This window comes from Lathyrus oleraceus, chromosome 2, assembly GCF_024323335.1.
Source record: "Lathyrus oleraceus cultivar Zhongwan6 chromosome 2, CAAS_Psat_ZW6_1.0, whole genome shotgun sequence".
Taxonomy (NCBI): domain Eukaryota; kingdom Viridiplantae; phylum Streptophyta; class Magnoliopsida; order Fabales; family Fabaceae; genus Lathyrus; species Lathyrus oleraceus.
The window spans coordinates 179,933,613-179,955,000 of record NC_066580.1 but is presented as its reverse complement, the minus strand read 5'-3'; the positions used below and the strand labels follow the sequence as shown (position 1 = coordinate 179,955,000).

General features: G+C 41.5%; 1 non-coding gene across 1 annotated transcript; it reads right to left on the bottom strand.

Moving 5' to 3' along the window:
* Positions 1-4,901: 4,901 nt before the first annotated feature.
* LOC127125198 (small nucleolar RNA R71) lies at positions 4,902-5,008 on the bottom strand. Its single transcript, XR_007804651.1, has one exon. It is a non-coding gene; the product is annotated as a small nucleolar RNA R71 (small nucleolar RNA).
* Between the last annotated feature and the right edge of the window lie 16,380 nt (positions 5,009-21,388).

Here is a 21,388-nt window from a genome sequence, read left to right as displayed (position 1 = left end):
AGTCAGAAGTATTTTAAAAATATTTAAAACAAGTTAAGAATCATTTAATTCGTGGAAAATATCAAAATTTCTCCAAAAAAATGATTTTAATTCAAAATATGAAAGAGGAAAATATTTTAATTTTTTTTGGTGAAAGTCCCATATTTTTTGGATTAAAAATGAAATTAATATGAATTAAACAAAATAAATGGATTATATGGAAAATCAGAAATTAAAAAGAAAAAGAAAAAAACAAGGGCCATCGATCTCCCTCATTAATTGAAGTGGCAAATTTGATGGCCAAGCGCAGCAAGTTCCACATTGGTCCTTAGTAAACGCATCATACGCATGGTAATTAAAAGGAAAGGCTCAGATTAAAACATTTCCACATGATCAGATCGCCAGGAGGCATGCCAACACATCACCGGAGCCCTAGCTCCGATCGTCTTCTCCGGTGGACCTCATCGGACTGGTCCATCGCCAAAGTTCACCAAATTAAAAAGTGCATAGACTAATTGAAAAAGAAAATGCTCAAGAGCTCGAATTTGGCCTTAATTTATCCTAGTTTAAAGTATATTGAAAGATACAAGGAATTGAATATTTAGGTAAATGATCTGAGTTGCTTCGATTTGACCTCAAAGCAACTCAATCTTGTTGCCTACATTGTAGGACATCAGACAACCAATAAATAGGTAAAATTATGGAGAAATGAGAAAGAATCAAAGACTTGAAAATTTGGAAAAATCACCTTCGAGTTGTAGTGATTTGGTTTGATCTCGATGCAATTCCACTTGGTTCTTCCTCCTCTAGCTTGCAATGATTCATTGAGATAAAAAAGGCTATGAATCCTTGGAGTTCTCGTTCACAAACAAAAGTTGAACCAAGAACTCGATTTAAATGAAATCCTCAAGGAATTCTATGGAATAGGGTTCTGAGATTGCTTGGCAAGGCTTGGGAAAGGTCCTCCTTCAATTTGAGGCCAATGAGTTCAATGTATAGGCCATGGAAAGTGATATTCACACCATTTGAATATTGAGAAAAAGATAGAAATTCAAGTGCATGGGTGCATGGACAGGTGTTAGGCCCAAAATTATCATTGCAATCCACTCCAATTCGTGCACAAATTTCACTGATGTCATAATATGCAGCCATGCAAAGGTAATTGAAATTTGAGTTCAAAAGTTTCCGAAACAAGTCATATAAAGTATCCATGCGCAAGTCCCTCAATTCTTGTCTAAATGAAGTGATCTTGGATGCTTTGGAAAGGTGACATCATGGGGAACAACTTTTATGTTGAAGACTTTTCCATTTCGAACTTGGATCATGATGAATTTTGAGGTGGAATGACCACTTCTTCCACCTTGAATAACTTTTGCTATGCACTTCAAATGAAAATGTTTTCTTCACCAAAGTTGTAGATATTTAATTCCACTTAAATTTAGTCACAAATTTGACATCATTTGGATTTGGCATGAGAGATTTATGGCTTTTAGAAGTTGAGGAAAATTTCTTTTTCAATGGCGATGACTCAAAATGACCTATAATGTTTTCTCTTGGAACATGCCCTTTCAAGTAGAATTTGACATTTCTCAAAGAATAATAGTTGTATAAAATATATTGATAATGATCATGAAACTTGACTGGCCTTCATATCATAAAAATTGAGCAAGTTATGGTTCTTGGAAGTTGACCTCCCAACTAGGGTACAAACAAAATGACCTATAATTTTTATCATAAAAAATATATTTCTAAGAAAAATTATCTCTTGATGTCAACATGAAATTTGTCTGGAATGTCATAAAGAATAACGTACCTCTTGGAATTATTTTTGTATGACAAACATTGTAGGAGATAGGGTCAAGGGAACCCTAGTTTTGACTAGTTGACTTTCTCTAGTCAACTTCTTTTGACCACTTTGCAAACATGAAGTTATTTTCATCTTTAGGGCTCATGGAGAATCATATATGCTTTAGATGATGTATGATGAAGTATCCTTTGATATTTTTGACCAATTGATGAAGAAACTTGTTGAGGAAGTCACACAAGATACCTAGATGTATTCGGGCTTCCAAGGCAAACAACCTTCAAACTCTTGATGAATTCTTGATCAAAATTACAAATAAAGAACATGGGTATCCATATATGATGCTTAGAGCCATGATGAATCTTTCTTTGATTGATAACTTGAATTGAAGGTCTCAAACCCTAGATATGAGCTTGGTAAGGCACAGGTGGACACACACATTACCTACAAAAGAAACAAAGCTACACATAGACATATTTTTGGTATTTTGGTTAGTAAACAAAGAAAAATAAAATATGATACAACAAAAAGAGCTTGGTGATCTCTCCAAATGCAAACCCAATGAATGAGGGGTAAGGAGGATGCCATGGTGTGACCCCAAAGTCAATGTAAATGGTGAGATAGCATGAGGGATCCTAGGGTCAAAATTGGGGTCTTAAAGGTAAACATATCAAGGATGACTCTCTGAGAAAAATGAGGCATATTTAGTACCGGTTACTGGGTAAGAATGCCCTACTAGGAAAAGAAATCAAATAGGAATTATAACTACCTACTACTGGGCAAAAGGCCAAGGAGAGAGTATCTGTCACTAGTTAAAGTGAACATACCAAGGATACGCTTACAGAAAGAATACCTGTCAACGATTAAAGTGAGTGATAACACAAAAATGTATCATATATTTTCCTTGATTTACATTCAAAAATCATACCGTTTTCATTTATATTCCAATTATTTCGCAAGTGTTCGAGTTATTTTTGCACGTATTTGAATTCCCATGCTTAAATGAGAAAAGTATAGAAAAGGAAGGAAAAGAAGAAGAAACAGAAGAGAAACAGCCGAAAAACCAGAAAATATAAATTTTGTGAATGTGACGACCGTCATATACCATCAAGATCGTCACGCTCTCCTTGATTGTGACGAATGCCACAAGTCCATCATGATTGTCACGTATGCAAAGTCAGTGTACTGGGTTTCAAACAGAAGTGGTCCACGTCGCCCCAGTTTTCGCTCCTTAAACCACCTTCCCGTGAATCCCTCCCTCAACTAAGTCCTCCTTATTTTTCTCAAGCACGAAGACCAAGGGATACTATAAAAGAATGGAAGTTGGAAACTTCCCGGGGGCTCTCTCATCCTATCTCTCTGCCTTTTTTCGCTCCTGCAATTTTGTTTTCACGTTATTTTTCTTCAACAAGCATTATTTTCGTTGACTGCAATTTGTTTACTTTTCCGTTCAGAGCTTTGATTATTTCTCCCTTTCCTTTCTGTTTTTCACTTAGACAAAAGTAGTAGTTTCCTACATTGGAGAACTACTTCAACTTAGTTACTTTAGTTTAAGCATTTGTTTCGAAGAAGCAGAATCCTACCGACTTGTGGAGGACTGCTCAAGTACTTCAAGATTCAGCCTATTCAATTAATCAAAGTTCCAGGTTTTTATTCAATTATTATTATCGCTTTATTATGAAATTATCATGTTCTCTTTATTGTTAAATTGTTTTTGTTCGTCTGTATTTGCATTATTTAACATGTCTGGCTAAACTACCGGTATCGGTATGTAAACAATTTAATTAGACGGGATTTAATAATAATCGGTGTAAACTTCTTTTCTCAAATAATCTTTCTGGCTGTTGGTTTTAATTTGAATTTAATTAACTATGTCACGAGAGTGAGAATCTATTTAATACGGTTTTGCCACGAGAGTGGGAAATTAATTAACGTTAGAATCGACAATCGCGAGAACGTGAGGGTCGAACTGGATAGTAAAAACTAGGCATTGATTTTAAAAACAGCGAGAGCACTTTAAGAGAAATTAGAACTTATTTATTTTCAAAAAGTATTTTTAACTTCAAATGGGACAGCGAGGGCATACATTCTGACTTAAAAGTATAGTCTGAGTACCCAATCACGAGAGTGTGAGATAAAGCCCTTTAAATGAGTATTTTCTACTAAAAGGTATTTGTTAATTAAAATATACACCGGTGACTTATCGAATCTCTGACAATTAATGCATTGCATAATGATATACCTTCATTAATATTTTCTTAAAAACTTATTTTTCTTTAGATTTAATTTTTGTTGAACTGAACCTCTAAATATCATCGCCTTAGCTAAGCATAGTAACATCGATAGCATTAGTTTTCCATCGTTCCCTGTGGGTTCGATATCTTTTAAAACTAAACGACTAGACTGTGCACTTGCAGTCAAGTATCCGATAGACTACATTTTATATACAGTCACGACTCGTATCAAGTTTTTGGCGCGGTTGCCGGAGACTGATTTAGCCAAATAGTGCGATTCTTTTGTTGCGTAGTATAGTCTGAGGTAAAAACTAATTTCCTTTCCCTTATTTCTCGATTGTATGCCAAGTACTCGCTCACAATGCGAAAACTTAGTACCACCAATCGCAGAATTAGAGCGTTTCTTATATTTAAGACGCCGAATACTAGAGTACCAACGAAGGTACAATATTTCTGATATCTTCTTTTATACTACTGAACCAGTTGAAAAACCAGCCATGGCTGCAGTAGGACCACAAAATCGTCCTCTTACGTTCTACGCTGCCCCATCCCAACAGGAACCTCACAACAACATTGCTACCCCTGCTATCAATCGAAACAATTTCTAGTTGAAACCCTCATTGTTATCAGCTGTCCAACAACATCAATTTGCTGGAAATCCAACGGACGACCCTAATGAACATATGACCAAGTTTGTGCAGTACACAGACACTATGAAGGTGAATGGTGTATCTCAAGGTGCGATAAGACTACGCCTTTTTCCTTTCTCTCTAAGAGACAGATCTTGGGCTTGGTTGCAATCCTTTCCATCCAACTCAGTCAATACATGGGAAGAATTGAAGAACATTTTCTTAGCCCGATATTTTTCGCCGAGAAAAACTGCTATGCTGAGAGCTCAAATCAACGGATTTCGATAAAAAGATGCAGAATCTCTCTATGATGCGTGGGAGAGATACAAGGACATGATGAGGATGTGTCCACATCACGGTCTCGAAGACTGGGTGATCATTCACACATTTTACAATGGGCTCCTGTATAACACAAGACTGACAGTAGAGGATGCTGCGGTCGATGCACTTATGGACAAGCCATACAAAGGAGCCTATCAACTCATTGAAAACATGGCCTAAAACCATTGCCAATGGGGAGGTGAAAGAACTCTAGTAGAAAAGTGAAGGAGAATTGCCATCCAAGGCGCAGCGGAATTTAAAAAATTCTCCATTAATGATCCTTACGAATGGGCATGATCAGTGATAGAATCGTTACCTCTTGTGGCGATTCAAACCTTTGGTGCAGATCTCTGATAATGAACAAAACCTTTGATACAGATCTACGGAGTGATCACGAATGTTGAACGATGACAACGTCTCTACTCAGTCCACACGAACGGATTCCTTCAATCTCAGTGCTAGCTGGTACGAATGAAGGCTTTGAGTGAGAGAGAGAGAGAAACGAAATTCCAACTCTTCACTTGAGTTGAGTCTCTGTGGAGTGACAATGCTTCTACCCAAGGGGTTCTATTTATAGAACCACTTGTGTGAGCTTCAAGCTAAAAAGCCCACTTAAGTGTATTTTGGCCCATATCTCATAATATGCCAAAATCACTTAAGTATTTGGTACCTTACCATATTTCGTCTCCCACTTAAGTGCACCGTACCTTACGGTGTTCCTTAGTTACTCTATTTCTCATCAATCCGTCCTTTGTGTGTGACTCTATAGGTTTTCGCGACGTTGGCAATTATATTAAATCACGCATTTAACATAATTAACAGTGAGCGGTATCTAGCAACACATCACTGCTACCTAAGTCACGAAAATGTCATGTGATCTGACAAAACATCCTGTGATAATAATTATGTGTATAATTACCCCTTTGCCCTTATGTCTATATTGAACACAAGGTATAGACCGTGTCACCCTTGTCCAGTTCAATATTGGGCCCATAGACATTTATCCTGTTACGCAGGATGGGCAAATTCCATCTAGGACACTCATGTCCCTCAGCATGCTTTGTGGAGTACCCATCAACTGTCTTTATGGTTATCCAGTTACGGACAACGTTGGATCAGCAATAAAGCACTCGACTCTACATCTAGGATCCATAGTGGTTTCAGGTCGAAGAGTGGTATACACTATTATCACCATGAAAATAACTTATGACACTTTGCATAACTTTCTATATAGTATTCTCATAGCGGGTCAATCCGGTATAAATATTACTCCTAATATTCATACCTATGTTTAAGACTTGATAACTCTTTATCCATGATCCATGAGACGTGATCATCAATCTACAAACATAATAGTCTTAATGCTTTAATTTTATCCCACTTTACACTAAAGCTCGACTACGGATACTTTAAGAATAGTGTCCTTATGTTTAATGTGTTCTCATGATTAAGTCACACTTAATACATTAAACAGACTATCTATTCCAGGGACTTTATTAATCAACCATTTTAAAGAAAAATGCCTTTTATTATTAATAAATAATTCGATACAAGTACAAAAAGTATTGGCCTAGGGCTTACACCAACAATCTCCCACTAGCACTAGAGCCAATCAGGCATACCCCTTATGCCTATTGATCTAGTATGTCCATCATGCTTCTACTGCGCAAGAGGCTTTGTTAGTGGGTCAGCAATATTGTCAAGTGTAGGTACTCTACATATTTTCACATCTCCTTTATATATTATCTCTCGAATGAGATGATAATGCCTAAGTATGTGTTTGGATCGTTGGTGAGATCTAGGCTCCTTAGCTTGTGCGATAGTACCATTGTTATCACAATTGAGACCAATGGGATCCACAACGCTTGGGACTATGCCAAGTTCACTAATGAACTTCCTGATCCAAACAACTTCCTTTGTTGCACTTGAGGCAGCAATATACTCGGCCTCGGTTGTAGAATCAGCAACTGTATCTTGCTTTGAACTTTTCCAGCTCACAGCGCCACCGTTCAAGCAAAACACATAACCAGATTGCGATCTAAAGTCATCCTTATCTGCCTGGAAGCTAGCATCGGTGTAACCAATTACAGCCAATTCTTCCTGACCTCCATATATCAAGAATGAGTCCTTAGTCCTTCTCAAGTACTTAAGGATATCCTTGACAGCTACCCAATGGGCATCACCAGGATCAGATTGGTACCTACTCGTTGCACTTAAAGCATACGAGACATCTGATCGAGTACATAACATGGCATACATGATAGATCCTATTGTAGATGCATATGGAATCTTATTCATGCGATCCCTTTCTTCCTTAGTTGAAGGGGATTGTGCTTTTGACAGACACATGCCATGTTGCATAGGTATGAATCCTTTCTTGGAATCATGCATATTAAAGCGTCTCAGCATTTTGTCTATGTATGTACTCTGACATAGGCCAAGCAGTTTTCGTGATCTATCTCTATAGATTCTGATTCCTAATATATAGGCTGCTTCACCTAGGTCCTTCATAGAAAAGCATTTCCCCAACCAAGACTTTACTTGTTGCAGGGTAGGCACATCGTTTCCAATGAGTAATATGTCATCTACATATAACACCAGGAACATGATCATGCTCCGACTAACCTTCTTGTAGACACAAGGCTCATCTTCGTTCTTGATAAATCCATATTGTTTTACCGTTTCATCAAAACGAAGATTCCAGCTTTTGGAAGCTTGCTTCAATCCATATATTGATCTTTGTAGCTTACATACCTTTTGGGCTTCTTCTGGTATGTCAAATCCTTCAGGCTGTGTCATGTACACATCCTCAAGAAGATTTCCATTAAGGAAAGCAGTTTTGACTTCCATCTGCCATATTTCATAATCATGATATGTACCTTACCATCCATGTCAGTCTTCTTTTTGAAGACCCACTTGCATCCTATAGGATTAACTCCTACAGGAGGCTCTACCAAGGTCCAAACTTGGTTTGTGTACATGGAATCTATTTCGGACTTCATGGCTTCTAGCCACTTCTCAGACTCGGCACCAGTTATGGCCTCTTGGCAGGTCACAGGCTCATCTTGATCCATGAGTAATACATCACCTTGATTTGTTATGAGATATCCATATCTCTCAGGTAGGTGACATATCCTCCTTGACCTACGCTGGTCTTGTTCTACTTGAGCAGGTTGCTCTTGTCGCATTACGCGAAAAACCGGCGAGAAACAAAGACAACAGAGCCGCCACCGTGCGTTATTTATCCCAAAAGAGGGAAAGGAAATGCTCGAAGTAAACCTGGAAAAGACATGTGTCGCATCCTGCGAAAAATCAACCGGCGAAGCTCGAATAATAAAAACACACAGAGCCGCCACTAAACGTTATTTATCCCAAGATAGGGAAAGGAAACGCTCAGAGAAACCTGGAAAGACATGGTCTCGCGACCAGAGAGAAAAGGTTCGGGAGTCGGTTACGCAAGGGGAAGGTATTAGCACCCCTCACGTCCTAGGTACTCCTAGGGATCCACGTTCTAAGAATAAGAAAAGGTTGCTAAACATCATACACACACACGGGGAACGCAGGTGGGGTTAAGAGAAACGGGCTCGATAAGGCGTCGCACCTTATGCCTACATATCTTGTCTGGAACAAGAATCAGAGCCTCTGTAGTTCGGCTTACGCACGCCAAACAACACAAAACATACAAACAAGCAAGGGTGGCAAACATGGAGCCCGACAACCACTTGATGGAATTACGTCGGCATCCGAACCAAAACTCACTCAGAAGGGCAAACGTGGAGCCCGACAGCCAATCACTGGGCTTACGTCGGCATCCGAACCAAAACACACAGTCAGATAACAAGTAAACGCACGCAAAAAAGAAAAAGGTTGCCCGGAGTGGTCTCGCACGACCACCTGCCTACATACCTTGTCTGGAACAAGGATCAGGGCGATGTAGTTCCCCTGAAAGGGACTAAATTGCTAACCAGAAACCGGGGAAAGACACAAGACTAGGGAGCTGAGACTCGAACCTAATGTTGTCATGCATCGTTAACCCTAAGTTCGGTTTTCTATCCTACTTGCATAAGCAGACTAACCTAACCAGGAAAGAAGCTAGCACACAAGCATACAATCATATATCAACATTAAATGAGAACAGGCATCTCAAACAAACATGTCAATCAGATATCCACATAGCACCCGCTATAACCAAACAAGGGGGCTCAATCAATCAGGTTTGACTGCCTAAGCAATCGTCTGTACAGGCTGTGCTTGCTCTTAACCTTGCCATTACGAGGCTAAGGTGAAGCAGATGAAAGGATGAAGTGAGGATCAGACCTCACAGCTCTTATCCCTAACCAGGGAGAGCATCTGACAAATGAGCATGGGTCCAGAATAGGGGAACCCTCCTATACTCGATGACTCTGACACAACAGATCTTGGGCTTCTGATCTCAATGCTACAACCATGTAATGGGAGCAAGGAGAAGACTCACTGAATAGTGGGGGACAGGTTGCTTGTCCCTACCTTCCACCAATTGCCTTACTTGAAGGGCTTTTCCTGCTTGGCTTAAAAATAAACATACACAGTCATTGCCTCTTAAGGAGGACTTCAGACATTTATTTGCCCGGCCCGGTAACAGCCGGGTCTCCAGACTACATGAAGTAAGAAGGTTATACCTCAAATGCAAGTTGCTTAAGCAAAGCAAAGCAAAAGTTCACAAGGAACTAAGCAACTAAAGTACCTGGAAACAATCAAACTCAGTCAGTACTCAATCAGACAAACTATACAGCAAACAATCAAACAGTTTAAACAATACAACACAAAGCAAGCTCAAGGCTTAAGCCCAAGCTCCAACACCTACAAAACAATGTTATGTTAGTGTACAAACATCCACAACATCAATTAAAATCAACTTGTATCATTCTCCATGTACATTATGCTTTTGATCCTGAAAAACCAAGCAAACATTAGCAACTAGACCACTAGGCCAAGCCTAGGGTCCACAAGCAAGAAAAAAGTTAAAACAGCAAGGTATCCACCATCCAACATCAAATTATCATCAAACACAAGCAAACATCATTGGTCTCATGTTTATATCATCCATCATGCTCAATTCATGCACAAAACAATCCATATGAGGTCAAATGAACCACCAAGCATACAAACAGAAGTATTGCATTCAAAACCACATCAAAACACATCCAAAAATTCTCAAATTAATTACACCTAAACAGGGATCAATCAAGGTCTACCATGTCAAATTTGAGCTTAATTGGGCAACTGGAACCATGTCAATGAAAATCAACAAAAACAGACACAATTATAGGCTCCAAATCACAACATCAATACATGCTTCCATTTCAAAAATTCATAACTCAATGAAAACAGCAAAGAAATGGATGAGACCAAAACAGGGGTGTCACATTATGTGTCTATTACAAGCATGTCAAATTTCATGACCATACAGTACCACATGAGGATTTCTCAATCATTCTATCAACCTAGGTCACATGAGCTTGCAAATTCAACCACCAGAAATGAAAAATCATGATCAAATTGAAAATGCAGTGAAAAATTCTACAAAAATTCAACAAGCATCCTAACATGTCAATCAAACACCATGCAAAATTTCATCCAATTCTAACATGTATAGGTCAATCAATTAAATTCAACAAGTTGACATCAAGAGGTGTGACGCAAATTGTCACACCTAAGTTCCAAAATTCATATCTCAATGATCAGGTATCAAAAACTCATGAAATTTACATATAAATGAACATCAGCCAGTCAACAATCATCACAAAAATTGTCAAGAATTTATTTTACATTATGAGCATTTCACATTGGATTTGGCAAAACATGTACAAAATGACACATACAATCAAACCTTAGGCATTTTAATTTTCTACACATGCAAAAATATCCACAAAAATCATGATAAAATTCTACACATTTCCAGAAGAACAATGCAAAAAATCTCACCAAAATTGGATAAAAAACGAGTGAGTTATGAATTTCTAAAGATCAGGCATCAAAATGAAATGAAATTGTGAAAAAAAAAAGAAATAAATGGTAAACCGCGCGGTTTCGCTAAGCGAACCGGAAGCTTCGCTAGGCGAACACTCATCTTCTTCAAGCTTCGCTAGGCGAATGGATCACTCGCTAGGCGAATACGCGATTTCCTCGCGAAAAAAGACGACGGAACAGTGAACACAACACACACTTACGAACAAATTTTCACAGAATCATGCAAGCAATATACCGATCGAAACGTCTCGTCATGTAGAACATCGAAACAACAAGCATTCATCCTAAATCTACTCATGCTAACCGGATCGAGCAAAAGAAAGTTTATCATCAAAAGTTCAGATCTACATATCTCATTCAATTCTTAACGAAAACGCATGATTCAAGTTGCAGTGTGTTCTATGTTGCAAGATCTACCTAAACCGCATGTCAATTTCAAGAATCGAAAGGTTTGAATTCTGACCTTATGAAGCAACAGTTGCAAAATCGAGCTCCTCAAGGCTCCAATGGTGAAAACAGATGGAGTTTGTTGATTAGGAAGGTGAATGGAGAAGCTAGCTTAGCTCGAAACAGCTCCAAGTGCAAGAATCATGAAGATGCCATTGTTGTGCAAGCTTTGGACAGTTGGAATTCTTGAAGATTTGGCCACGAATTCTGCAAAACAGTTCACCACAACCACATGTAGAACCTGAATCAATCAAAAACGAAACAAATTGATGAAGATTTGGTGAAGAAATGTGAAAAAAAGTGATGAAGTTTTTGAGAGAATTTGAGAGGTTTTGGAGGGAAATTCAGTTTGGATCTTGAAGAATGAAATGTGGTTAACAAATTCTGTTATGATTAACAATATATACCATCTCCTTAATCCACTTCTTAATCCATAATTACCAAAATCATGTAATTAGTGCTAATGAGCTTTTTAAGTGCAAGGGCAAAATGGTCCTCTCCAAATAATGCAATGTGACAGCAAATGACAGCTCAAACAAGTTCTATTTGGCATATGGAGTGTATTAGAATTGGCCTTGCATTCAAAAACCATGAATTTGCAAAATGTCCATTTTTAGCACTTCATTTTCCAAGCCCAAATCCAATTTACATGCCTTAGCCATGAAATGAATATTCAAACACCCTTAAAATGCCATTCCTGAGGTGTTGGAAAAAGTCCCATTCAAAAATTCCAATTATTTTGACATTTGGACGATTTTGCCCCTGGTCCAATTCAGCTGTCCAGTTGAAAAATGACTTTTTGCCTTGGCCACTTTTGGGAAAATCCAATGATGCACCCTCAAAGTACATGTTAAATGGAGTTTGTGCATATAAAGAACTTGCAATTTGGACAATCCATGTGGAAGTTATGGCCTCCTGATTACGGGTCATTTTTGAAATTCACTGAGCCCCAATTTCCAAACCATACATTGGATTTTCAAGTTCTTGGACTTTTTGGAAAGGTGAGAACAAGATCTACAACTTTCATGTTGAACAAATTTTCATTTGAAGCTTCCTTGGACACGTGGCTTTGAGGTCCAAAACTTTCCATTTTTGGAAACTTCAGTTAAAGGTCACTTTCTATTTTTGGCAGTTTTTGTCCTGACTTGATTTCCTTCATTTTTAAGCTTTGAGATGTCATTCAACACTTGTTCCAACTTGATTGAAGTGTCTTCAACTCATTTTCACCTCCAAATCCATCAGATCATGTACAGTTGACCACGGTTGACTTTTCATCTGACAGATGAATTTGGCAATGCATAGATCACATTAAGCCCCAATCTCCAACTGAAATAGATCAAGGGTGCAACCCTAGCCTCAATAAGCACAATATTATCATAGAATGAACCCCCATAATCATTACAGACCCCATCTCCTGACCATGCCCTGACTGGCCCAATGCAACTGATTAGGGTTGACCAGTGGTCAAAACCCTAATCTCAAGGAATCTTCTTCAATTTTCTGATGACAACCAACCATGATGATGATGATGTATCAATTCAATCAATATGAAGACCAATACCCTTGAGAATCATGAAACCCTAATTCACAGCCCAATCCTCAGATGGCCCATGATCAGTCAATACCCTAGGCTTGCACTCTTGACTTCCTCATCTTCTGATCAAGACTTGGGAAGATAGCTTGCACAATGTAACCACATGATATGCAATATGCAATGCCTAATGACCTAAAATGAAATGCAAATATGTTAATGCTAGTCCCAAGAGAGGAGGGCAAATTTTGAGGTGTTACAGCTGCCCCTATTCAATCCACTGTGAACCTGTCGATACGAAATAGCCTCGGCTTTCGGATGATCAGGATGAAGAGTGATTGAATACCAAGAACAGATGAACAATTTGCACTCTGATCGGGATATAATTAACAACGCCTGTCAGCATCGGCGAAGAAACAAACTCGGAAACGTTGACCTGGATACCAAAATAAATGGTAAAACAGGGATAACCATGGGCTGATCACCACACATCCACTCGGGATTATTATTCTTTCTTCTTTCTATGCTTTTCTTGGACCCCGAAAATTTTCTCCGCTCTTTTTCATTATCTTGAACCCCGAAATTTTCTCTTCCCTTTTTTATTTTCTTGAACCCTGAAATTTTCTCTTCTTTTTTTCATTTTCTTGGCCTGAACACCACTTTGGTCTGAACACCTCTTCGGTCTGAATACCGGAAAACTGGTCTGAATACCACCTCGGTCTGAATACCGAAAAACTGGCCTGAATGCCATAAGTACATCGACCTGATCGTCGGAAACTTCTTCGATCTGAAAATCGGAAAATCGGCCTGAACGCCACTTCGGTCTGAATACCGCCTCGGTCTGAATACCGGAAAACTGGCCTGAATGCCATAAGTACATCGACCTGATCGTCGGAAACTTCTTCGATCTGAAAATCGGAAAATCGGCCTGAACGCCACTTCGGTCTGAATACCGCCTCGGTCTGAATACCGGAAAACTGGCCTGAATGCCACTTCGGTCTGAATACCGCCTCGGTCTGAATACCGGAAAACTGGCCTGAATGCCATAAGTACATCGACCTGATCGTCGGAAACTTCTTCGATCTGAAAATCGGAAAATCGGCCTGAACGCCACTTCGGTCTGAATACCGCCTCGGTCTGAATACCGGAAAACTGGCCTGAATGCCACTTCGGTCTGAATACCGCCTCGGTCTGAATACCGGAAAACTGGCCTGAATGCCATAAGTACATCGACCTGATCGTCGGAAACTTCTTCGATCTGAAAATCGGAAAATCGGCCTGAACGCCACTTCGGTCTGAATACCGCCTCGGTCTGAATACCGGAAAACTGGCCTGAATGCCACTTCGGTCTGAATACCGCCTCGGTCTGAATACCGGAAAACTGGCCTGAATGCCATAAGTACATCGACCTGATCGTCGGAAACTTCTTCGATCTGAAAATCGGAAAATGGGCCTGAACGCCACTTCGGTCTGGATACCGCCTCGGTCTGAATACCGGAAAACTGGCCTGAATGCCACTTCGGTCTGAATACCGCCTCGGTCTGAATACCGGAAAACTGGCCTGAATGCCATAAGTACATCGACCTGATCGTCGGAAACTTCTTCGATCTGAAAATCGGAAAATCGGCCTGAACGCCACTTCGGTCTGAATACCGCCTCGGTCTGAATACCGGAAAACTGGCCTGAATGCCACTTCGCTCGACAGAAACTTTGATGCAACATCACCTCTCAAACGGTAACCACAGCTTGAGACTAGCAGATGCTTTTAATGATGCATGATTGATTTTTCTGCGTAATGCTCCATAAACATGGAAATGCTACGCGATTATTCATTTTTTATGCAATATGCCATGCTATTTTTTCATGATGAATGCATAAAAAGAAATATCCCCCTCTGGGGAATCCTCTGGGGGACACGAGACTCTCTGCTGAGGCTCTCGTCACTGCTCCGATTTCCACCCTGCCGGGGAATAGTACTACTGCTGGGAGAATGCCACCCTTGCTGGGGAATACCTCCTTTGCACCCAACCCTCTCGAGGACCTGCTGGGGCAGAAGAACCATCATCGCGCTCTGTGGGGATACCACAATCTCTTTGTCTTGCTGGGGATACACGCCCCAACTCTGCTTTGGGAACCCTCACCGATACTCCCGCTGAGGAAATGGGCAATCTTCAACCTACCGGGGATGACCATCCAGACCATGCTAGGAGAAACGACTGCTACTCCGCTGGGGATTACCCATGCAATCCATAGGTAGAATCGGCTCAGCTGGGGATGCAGAAATTCGTCCGCTACAGGAACTTGTCCAATCCACTGGTAGGATGGACACTGTTGGAGATATATTTCATTGAAAACCGCTCCACTCGGGGATAGCAACCTTCAGGCCCGGCTGCTGAGGAAACACCGTTGTAAACCTGCCGAGAATAACCATCCTAACTCGGCTGGGAACCACAGACCTTAGATCTGCTGGGGATTTGGTCCTCTACTCCTGCTTGGGGACCTAGCCGGGAACTGAGAAAAGTTGGTACCACACCCATCGACTCGTCGAACCACGGTATCTACCTCCCAATCTCGTATCAGCTTTCCACTTTTGAGAACTCCCGGACTCGTCTGGACCTTTTCTGCTCCATCATCTTGTATTTCAAATCGCTCCGCGCTCGACGAGAGACGTACTCCTGGGAGTTATACAGAAATTTCAATTTTCCGACTTTGAAGAGTCTTCTTGATTAATTCCAAAGGTCGTCGGACGTCTCAACGTCACTTCGTCGCTTCTCTACCCATCATTCGTCCCTGATTGGACCCTGCGGGGATTTACATACTTTCCAATCTTCCGATTTTGAAGAGTCTTCTTGATTACCATCAAGGACCTTCGTACGCCGCAACGTCTTCGTCATTCTTTCACTGATTCGTTCCTGAGCGAACTCTCTGGGGATTTGCTTTGTCAATGCTCACACATCACAACCTGCAAGTGAGTGAAAATATCTAACAGTCCCTGCAAAACAGATTGTCAGATAAAACCGTGCCCCAGGCGTGTCAAGATTTCAGCACCTGGGTCACTCATCCTTCCAAATAATATTTCAAGCTTTCAATCCTATAAACATGCATTGGAAGGAACCTGTATGTCTTAAAATGCAAAAGTCTTTATCAAAATATCTGGATGTTTTTGCAATCAAAGCGGTAATGAAAAACAAAAACAAAAATTATTTGACTGAATGTGCATTTTATTAATTGGAAAAGTGTGGCTCAAATTGAGCAATACAAAAGGAAGCAATTCCTGAAAAGAGGTAATTGCGCACAAAAGGAAAAATCTATCCTAATGGCAATGTGAAACCCGTGATCTCATCGAGTTCCAACTCGGTTACACCCCATATGTCCTCAAACTCTCCATGCTTTCCGCCTTCTGAACAAGACGCTTCTGATTGATCCCTACCGGGTATTATCCATGATGCTTCAACCAAAGCGCAAACGATTATGCTAGACGCAGTTGTTCGTTTCAATCCCTCTTTTGCCTGGACCGCCCTTTCGGGTTTTCAGTCCACCGGGATACCCTTTTCTGCCCAAGTCGCCTTTTCAGGTTTTCGACTTGCCGGGTGCACAATTTTTCCATCTTTATCCCTAATTTTTGCCCGAACCTTTCTTTCTGTTTTTGGTTCGCCGGGATGCCCATTTTTGCCTGGACTATTTTATTCTTTTCGTCCAGCGGGTCTCTTTACACGAAGTATTTTTTAACTGCGTCCGCATTCACAGGGGATGGAAAATCCTCACCATCCATGGTCGTTAACAACAAGGCTCCGCCAGAGAAAACCTTCTTGACCACGAATGGACCTTCATAATTCGGTGTCCATTTGCCCCTTCGATCGTTTTGAGGAGGAAGGATCCTTTTCAGCACCATATCACCTACGTGATACACCCGAGGTCGCACCTTCTTGTCAAAAGCACGCTTCATCCTCTGCTGGTACAACTGCCCATGACAGATGGCTGCTAGCCTCTTTTCCTCTATCAGGCTCAACTCTTCGTACCGGGCCCTTACCCATTCAGCCTCTTGCAATTTCACATCCATCAGGACTCTCAAAGAGGGAATCTGAACCTCAACAGGTAATACAGCCTCCATCCCATATACCAATGAGAAAGGAGTCGCCCCAGTAGATGTGCGTACCGACGTTCTGTACCCATGCAACAAACGGCAACATCTCACGCCAGTCTCTGTAGGTTACCACCCTTTTCTGCACAATCGCACCGTCGGTGCATCCCAACGTTATCCGGGCAACGAAAGTTTATTCACCTTAACCTCCCCATCAAACATCAGAATCCGTTCGGATTTGGGGTCAGGCCCCTCCTCCGGGATCGGTCACTCTCAATCTTTCGATTTGAGTACCTCGAGATGTCCTCCTCAGGGAACTCAAACTTCATCGGTTGATAACCCACCATGGGTTGCGGAGAGAGGTAATCAGACAATACACCCCTTGATGGCTTTCTGAGAGTATACTGATCAGTCAATATTCTTTTGCACTCTCACAACCCGCCCGGTCGATGCTGGCTTCTCAAACCCATACTTGATCGGATCCATCTTGAAATCCACAAAGTGGTATGAACCAGCATATACTGTCTCAGTCGGCGAGCAGCCTATGCCAAAGTACATCAAGTTTTCTCGAACAGTGAATGTATTGTTTCACAGTCGATAAACTTTTTGCTAAGGTAAATTGCATGCTCTTTTCGACAAGACTCGTCATGCTGCCCCAGTACGCACCTCGTAGATCCCTCGAAGGCCGTCAAGTACAGATTAACAATTGCTCCTTCCATAGGAGATATCAGAATCAGAGGTTCCTGCAACTTATTCTTTTTTTTCAATGCCCCTTGGCAATCATTATTTCACCTGACCATTTGATCTTTCTTTCTCAGCTTAAGTGTAGGTTCACACGTGGCTGTTAGATAAGATGTGAACCATGACAGGTAGTTCAATCCTTCTAAGAAACCACAGACCTCTCTTTTTCTTTCTCGGTTCAGGCATTTTTTTTTTTTTTTTTAGCAGGATCAACCTCGATTCCTCTCTTATAACGAACCCCAACGATTTACCGGATTGCACTCTGATAGTGCACTGACTTGAATTCAACCTCAGTTTGAATTGTTTCAACCGGTCAAACAACTTGCCCCGGTCCGCCAGATGCCCCACTTCTGACTGGGACTTTGCTATCATGTCATAGCATTCGATTTCATGATGAATCATCTCATGAAACAAAGTCACCATGGCTCTCTGATAAGTAACACCGGCGTTCTGCTTCTCTAGAGGACAGTCTCCTTTCCACGATAGCTTGTGCGCAACGACACCAGTATCCGACCCCGGCGTACCCTGACATGACCAGGTGAAGGTATCCACATGCTCTTTCAACAGGGCTACCATTCTGCTTTCAACTCGCCTCTGAAGCGGCTCTAATTTTTTTCTTCCTTTCTGACCTCGGCGGTGCGTGGAATAACAATCTCAACCCGCTCCTCGGGCGGCTGACTCACCTTCTCCTCTTGTTTTAGCAATCTGGTTAATTCCAGCAGATCACAATCTTCTTCGCCTTCTTCTTCGGCATGATAGCTCGGTTTGTCGAAGTCATATAGAGGTGTAACCAAATTGTTATCAACGAGATCCGGAGAATTATTTTTGAAGTTGGGACGAGACAAACCAAAAAGATAAAAAATGAAAATAAACATTGCCATTTTTATTTGTTTTTAAACTGCAAAATAAATGAAAAACAGGGAACACCGTTTTTTGACTGAAAAACATCCATTTATTAATGATGCAGAAATGCAAATTTAAACATGAGGTGGCCCTTACAATGGACCATTACGTGTCGGGCAACACGTACGGCTTTCATGCAAATAAACTGAAAACAAGAAATAATACTCTTCCAGACGAGTAACAGTGTTGATCTTTTTAAGCCTTCCAGCTTCCTGGCACGCACGATTTTATCCACTGATCAATTCCCCAGTCACTGTTAGTTTCTTTACCCACTGCCCGGGTGTAATCTGAATCTTCAGTAATTGCATTCCCCATCGCCTGACCATGCGCCGGTATGGGATTAGCATTAACATCTGTCAATAGTGAAAAATGGAGGGCCTTGGACTCCAGCAGGTCTTGAACAGTATGCTTAAAGGCTCTACAACCCTCAATGTCATGCCCCTGCGTACCAGAATGAAATTCACACCTGGCGTTCTCATTATAGTTTGGTGGCCACTGATCTGCTCTCAATGGAGCTAACGTCCTTGGCTGAACCATCCCCAGATCCATCAACTTTTTAAACAGAGCAGCATATGGCATGGGTGGCTTGTCAAAATGACGATCAACCCTCTTTCCTTTCACTTGACTCCCAGCTCCCTGTACCTTCTGGGGATTAGTCTGAGGTTGCTGTCGGACTGCCCGATTACCAGCAGGGATGGTTACTGCAGCAGTGTGCTGGTAGTAACGACCCCTATCGTGTCCTCTCTGGGCGTACACAGCACTCGATCCACCCTCATCCTTGCGCTGGTCGTTACCAAAGGATTTCTTCGGTCCAGATGACGAAGCGTTTCCTTGCATGTTCCCCATCTTCAGCCAATCTTCAATCCTTCCCACCCTTTCGACAATTACTTTCTGCCCCAGGGCGAACTCTTGCATGACATTAATCAGCTCTCCCATCTTCTCTTTCAACTCGAGAATATCAGCGTTGGACAAATTCATCATTCCTGTGTCAATCAAGCAGGTTAGAAACTGACACCTGCAAAACAAAAAAAACAAGTCATTATGCATGAATGCAATGTCTGTCCATATGGGGGACACTTTGTCTCTCGATCCTGGCATCATCGAGACATATAACAATCCGGCGGCAAACTTCTTATATTCAGCATTCAATCTCATCGTGCAGATCGGAGATATGTGATTTGGCATGAATACCCCCAACCATGTGTGTGCTTGTGTAAGTGCATACGGTAAAGCAAATAAAGCTTGAAGATCAATCACTGACTGAAAATCACCATCCATAACCAAAAGAGTGCACAATCAGTGCCATAGTCATACATCAACTCAGATAAAGTCAAATACAATCCTCCAGAATAGGAAAGCGATACAAGCAAGTGAATTCCGTCAACAAGCCTGACGGTAATTCAACACAAATGAAAGATCTATCTGGATGAGGGTCCCGCAGGTGGCCCTATCTCATCTTCCATCCTCGCGAACTCTACGGCGAACCTGAGCTCGGTGTTCTCCTGCTGTAGTCTTCCAACTTCCTTCTGATGAATCTTCATCTGCCTGAAGTAATGGTCTCTCTCAGCCATATAGTGATCTCTTTCAGCCTTGATCTTTGCTTTCTCCGCTTCTTGACCTGCAGCTTCGCCTCCCACTCAGCAATGAGACCTCTGACTCTGTCATCTCTCTGATCTTTGACAAGGACTTGCCTCCTCTTCTTATCCTCAATCACCTTCGATGCTCTGAACAGCTTCTCCTTCGTGATGTCATGCTCCCGGTTGGACGACGCTAAGGCCTGACTGATCTTCCCATAATAGGCTGTATCCATCTCAAAGCGCTTGGCCTCCCAGGCATGCCGTTTGTCTTGATCTTCCATCTTCATCTTGATCTCTTGGTTGGACGCCTGAAAACGAGCAACACTTCTCTCCAATTCAGCTTTCTCTGCAAGTAACTGATCTCTGGCCCTCTTCATCTCAAGGAATTCCTCCATGCTAACAGAAGAACTAGGACCCTCAATCATATGACACACAGAGTCACCTCCAGGAAACGGTAGAAATGTAGACTCAATCCTCTTCCGCAACCAATCTTCAAAAAGTGGAAAATACTGACAATTGACTTTACCAAACGGAACCTTACCCTTCCTTTGGATATCTCGCCATTCATCTAACACTTGCCTCAGCTTGACCTGGTTGCCATCAATCGGAAAGTAAAAGGATTCCTGAATCTCTCGCCCGAGAGGAGGAACCTCCATAGCGAATCCCATCTGTCTCCGGAGAAGCATCGGGTTGTAATTAATGCAACCCTGAACTCCCACTAAAGGCACATTAGGTAAACTCCCACAACTGCATACGAAGTCCCGACCAGCTAAACCATTGTGAGTCCAAGCAATGTTTTCAGCCCGCAGACCCATCAACCGGAAGGACCACTTGACACTGGGATCAATCTGAACAAAGGCACCTCGGGAAGGCAAATATCCCATGAACCACTTAAAGAGCAACTGAGAGCAGCATCTGACCAGACCACCCCGCCTCTTCTCATTCCTGTTATGCACTGAGTAGTACACATCTCCAATCAGGGTAGGAATAGGGTTTCTCTGCATAAACAACCTGATAGCATTATGGTCCACGAAATTCTTCTGGTTAGGAAACAGAACAATCCCATAAATGCTCACAGCAATCAGGGCACAAACCGTCTTCCAGTTACCCATAGCAGCATGCTCCTTGGCAT